Raw genomic sequence first — 5923 nt, 5'->3', positions numbered from 1 at the left:
TGCTTTCAGCTCTGTCGTCAGAGCAGAGTAGAGTTCAACTTCAGTTCTGCTTCCAGAGCAGAGCTCGGCTATAACTATCGAAAGATAAGATATCTTTTCTCCCTTGCATCAGCACACATCTTAGACCATCCTTCGATGCATCAATGTAAATTGCATACTAAGTCTCTTCTTTAGCTCTTGAAAACTTTGTTCACAAACGTCCGGCCAACCAAGCTTGACCTCTTCAAGTCCAAGACTCGTCATTTAACTTCTCAATTCACAATCTCTCTAACGCGATCCTCAACCGCTCTTCGTGTTCTCGTTTACTCTTCAAGTAAATCAAGATATCGTCTATGGAGACTAACACGAACTTGTCTAGGTATTCATGAAAACGCGATTCATGAGATCCATGAATATGGTCGGGTCATTCGTTCAACCCAAAAGACATCATTATAAACTCATGGTATCTATATCTCGTACGAAATGCTGTCTTCGGAAATATTTTCCGATCGTATCTTCAGCTGGTGGTATTTCGTTCTCAAATCAAACTTCGAAAAAGTGCTCGCTCTTTGCAGTTGATCGAACAGATCATCGATCCGGGGTAACGGATACTCATTCTTTATCGTCACTTTATTCAATTCTCGATACTCGATACACAACCTCAAACTTCCATCATTCTTTCTAACAAACGAATTTGGTGCTTCCCACGGGGAAACACTAAGTCGATTGAAACTCATATCGAGATGTTCTTGTAGTTGCAGCTTCAACTCTTGCAACTCGGTGGGGGCCATTCTATATGGCTCTTTCGACGTCGGTGACACGTCAGGCTCCAAATAAATCATAACCCAAACTGTCGGTCTGGGGTTAATCCCGATAAAGTCTTAGGGAAAACATCTTTATACTCTCGCACGACGGCCATCATCAGCAGTTTTTCTTTGGATTCGTCTCTCTCTCTGGCTCAGATATACAGCATACGCGGTTGTATCACTTCTCCGTAAGGGCTTTCTTGCTCGCAGTGCCGAGATGATCAGCGTCTTCTTCCATCTTTTATCAATACCCATAGCCGAGGTAGGCTCTTGGCCTGGAAATTGAAACGTTATTCGTCTCTCCTTGTCTTGTGTCGTCTCATGGTTTTCCTCTAACCAGTACATTCTAGAAGTTATATCCAAGTGCCATATAGGCATCAATCTCAGGTTTCTTGCCTCGAGCTTAATCAATCTCACTCGTATTCTGAGTCAGGGCACACGGATGAAACCATAGTGGTTTAGCTTATGAGTGTGATTACTCTTTAGAGGTTGTGGAACAGGCTCTTCGTTCGGCGTCGAACAAAATACTATGGGCACATCTTTCAATTCGTCTATCTCTGGAAATTTTCCTCCATTCTTGTCTGGTGCTTTCTGCTCAAGCGCGAACAGTCTCTGTCGATGCGGTTGATTCGCCTGCGGGGCTGGTGGTTGCCTTCTTGATTAACGTGGTCGAAAGGCTGGCTGTTGCCGCTTGTGGTGGAAATAGCGCTAGGATTCCCTCCATTGCTTTTGAGTTGCTACCGAACTGACTCGGCTGTCCTCCGCTTCCACTTTGCTGCCGATTTGGACACTAGTTGAGTAGTGCTCGACCCTTCCGCAGGTGTAACCGCTGTTCTGTTCCATCTTACATCATCTCAAATGTAGCTTATTGCTCTTCGTCAAGGCGGCATCCCTCGCAATTCTTAAAGGTTTACTGCTACTGGGCAGTTGGGCCAACCTCAGGCCGTTTTTCTCAGTTCGGATATTGCGGTGGCACATTCTGACTCTGCCACGGCTTCTTAGGGCCTTGACTTCAGTCGTCTCATTTTCTCTTCTCTTCTTAAATCGCGTTCTCTGGCTGCATTGCCAGTTCTATATCAAAAGCTCTTTTTAATGCATCAGTACTCATAACCTTCCTTTAACTCGTTACATCGTCTCATACCTCTTATCTCAAATCTAATCGAAGAAATTTTGACATCTTCTCGTTTATCTCTTCTCGATATTTGGCACACCGAACCAAGTCACAAAACTGACGTTCGTATTTAGCTACGGTTTTATTGCCTTATCTCACATCATCAACTCTACTTCTTTCTTCCATCGGTTTATCTTTCTCAGCAAAGTCTAAGGGGACATATATCAACCTTAGAACTAATCCTCATAGCTCACACATCATAAGACTCTTACTCAATCATCACATTATTTCCCCAATTCTCATGACTCAACGTCAAAGACATATTTCATGTCTATCATCGTAACATCAGCTCAAAACTCTACTCAAGCATAGAGACTCTCTGGTCATCATCGTATCGGTATGTACGAAAATTTTCTCTTTCGAGAACTTGTACCCTAAGCGGGGCATAACGGAAATAAAACATCCCGTAATACTTCGTCGTTGCTACTCCCATACTATTCGTCATCTCAGTCCGCTATCGTGAAAACCGTCATCTGTTCTAATCTGTCATCTCGATCTCCTTGAATCTGCTATTGCCTATTCTGGCTTAGCATCACTTCTTCTTATCCTCGAAATGATTAGCTTTCTACGTACTTGGCTAATATAAGAAAATCCATAATCTAACTGTTGTGCTCGTCCTGTAATAACATTCTACGACTGCTCCCATAAATTGTGTTTTCTTCCAAACACTCCTCTTATTATGCCATCCTAGTTACCTAGACATTCCTAACTCTTGTCGGACGTGGTAGGGACTAGGATGTGATGAATAAAAATGTCTGATCTTGAACAAGACGAGCTCGAGTAATGGAATAATTCCATAATAGCCAGTGCTATCTCAAGGATAATGAAGAAGTTATAATCAAAGGAAGATCAAAAACTAGAACAGAAACTCAGATGAAAACTGAGATATGATATGATGGGGGTAAACCAATACTGGAAGTGGAAGTAATCCACTAAGTGGAAAATGAATAAATTGTCCACTGTTAAAACAAGGGGTAAAGATTTCCAACACAAACGGTTTAGGCTCGAACACAGTGGATCTGCTCAATAGCAAATAGTTCATCTCATGTAGGAGTTCATTTGAATGCAGAAAAATCTCAAAACGACCAAGCGGGATAGGGACTCAATGAGTCTACTCTCATGACTACTCTAGCGATAATACGCGCGGTCCCGGTGAAAGTACCTCTATCACGAAGTACAATTGGTCAACAGTATCCATGCATCCCATGAGGTCTCCATAATACGTTCGCCCTAGTAGGGTCGTGTCTATAAATCGCGATGAAAACTCTAACTCTTATCGCATTATCTCAACTATCTCTCTCTTGGCTTCTCTTCTTCGTCTTCTTCTTGGTTTATATCCCTTCCGTTCCTTCTTCTTCTCGGAGGTAAACCATAGAGGGAAAACAATTATAAAACTATCAACTTCGAAACTAGCAGTTCGTTAAAACAAAATACTAATTCTCTACTTCACTTCTATATCTCATAAGTAAATCTCAAAATTACAAGTTCTATTTTCTCATCTCAAATATACGTCTTAACTCGGTTCTATATATATCATATAGAATTCTCATCTCAGTTCTCGTCATCTCCATCGTTCATCTAACATCATGCATCTAAGCATCAATCTCAAAATTCTAATGTGACAGTAAGCTCTCTAGTCATCAACGTCATCTCTATCTCTCATTTGTCATCAAGCATCTACATCATTATAATTCTCAAAGCTCTGCTAAGAAAGTGAAACTCACTAATCATCAACCTCTCTGTATATATATATATATATATATATATATATATATATATAAGGAAAACTGCCCCTCTCTCTCGAGGTCTCTTACGAAAGTAAGGTCTTATGTACCAAAGCTCTAACTCCAAAATGATGCTCTAACTATGCAAGCATCATAGGGACTAAACGTCATATATGTTCTATACTATGCTCCTAGCTATGTACATTAGCTAAGCATCACTATAGATATATCTATACATTTCTAGATAGTCTCAGTCGTCATCTATCACTCTCCCATCTCGTCTTCGTCATCGCCATCATCTGACATCCTACTCTCAGCATCATCAGTCGGTGCATCCTCACCCGACTTCGTCTCTTTCTCCTCATACTCAGTCTATGGTCCGATACACATTATCATCGCTCGGCTCATCCTCGACATTCGTGTCATAAGTTCACCCAAGGTGTCATCCTCGTCCGGGATATACTCCCTGAACCATCGCTGCATCGCTATCTCAATATAACTCGGCATCTCATCCTCGTTTGGTATGGTGGGGCATTAGCCACACTAACCTCAACATCTCTCCTCATCTTCTTCATCAACTTCCTCACATCAGAATTCATCATCATCAAACAACTTCGTCATCAAAACAATACATCACTCATTAGTACATCAAACTCAGTTCTCATCAGAAAAGCATTAAGAAACAACATCAACTTCTTACCTCGTTAAGCCGGAGGAGATGGGGTGCTGGGGTTTCGTTTCACAAAGACTCCCTCTCAAACTAGTCTAAGAACTCAAATTAGACTAGTACTCAATCAAGCAATTAACTCAGAGCAGATGACCTGCTCTGATACCACTCTGTCGCAGCCCGATTCCCAAACGCTAGTGATAGCGGGGTACGAGTATCGATACGACTAAAATAAATGAATAAAGGACATCACAACTAAAATGAACATCGGCGCGGAAGCTTACATCAAACATGCCAAGGCAAAGACTCATAATTTGACCCAAGGGTGTATTCATCAATATCGTTATGACTTCTTGAATATTAGGAATTTCAAGAAGAAAAGCAAAGTAGGTACTGCTTATTTTCCATAAGGAATCACAATATCAAGAGTAACACAGCAAAAGACGTATCAATTATATGTATGAAGACATATAATCGCGAGTATATTGCTTGATTTTAAAAGATTAGTGTATCATCTCACTAAGGTTTTATCAACATCAGAAGGAAAACAAAGTACATCGTCCTTTAGACTCTAACATCAAAGGGAAAACAATCAAGGAGAACTTCATCGGTGAAACCATCCTCACCAGCACCAGTCCAATCTCGCTCCAGAGCTTAGCCTGCACATTTAGAAATATATGCAGGGCGTGAGTAATAATACTCAGTGGGCAAACGCCGAAAAAACATCAAAGGTGCTCTTAGAGCTATATGTTTGAAGCTTGCCATATCATCAGCAATACACAGAAATAAGTTTATCATCAATGAAATCTGTGCATGCAGTTTTAAACATCATAACATCATAAAGAAATGACTGCAGTCAAAATATTCATCATGTATGTACCACGTCTACAACATTATCATTATTATCGATACTGAGAAGTAGGCCTCCCTCTCAAGTACCGTGACTGGCCGACCCGAAGACGGCTCACAGTCACATCTGTGCACAAAATCCCGCTTGTGGCAGGACCGAATTCGTCTCATCAGTAGAGGGTAACATACAAACTTATCATCAAAATTTTGGCAAGTCAAACAGTTCATAAACATCATTTATCTCAAAACATCAAACATCTTATAATCTCATCATCATTTAAAACAGTTTAGAAAAGCTCTTAAACTGTATACTCAAAATAATGCCCACCTGGAGTCCTTCGCTTAAGCTCGGATAGGAACAGGTGACTTACTTCTTCGTCTCGCTCGGGTCTTCATGAGTCATCAACATCATCACGAAAGTTCATGTGATAAAACAAACCTCAGTTAGATCTCAATACTAAAATCCAATCTCGTTTCATCGATAACTTCTCACTCAACGTCTATTTACTCAGTAAAACTAAATCCCTAGGCATACTCGACTTCTAAGGATTCTCACGTCTTACTCTCGACTTAACTCTCAACTCGGACCATACTCAAAGCAAAAGCACATCGGCATGCACAATCATATAAGCATACCACTTCACATAAAACATCTCACAAACAAGCAAACATCAATTGATTCGGAGACCAGAGCAGAGAAATGCTTGGTGGTCAGAGTGGAAAACTC

This window comes from Salvia miltiorrhiza, chromosome 7 (genome assembly GCF_028751815.1).
Source record: "Salvia miltiorrhiza cultivar Shanhuang (shh) chromosome 7, IMPLAD_Smil_shh, whole genome shotgun sequence".
NCBI classification, from domain to species: domain Eukaryota; kingdom Viridiplantae; phylum Streptophyta; class Magnoliopsida; order Lamiales; family Lamiaceae; genus Salvia; species Salvia miltiorrhiza.
The sequence above is the reverse complement of the archived record's forward strand: the minus strand, read 5'-3'. Positions refer to the sequence as shown.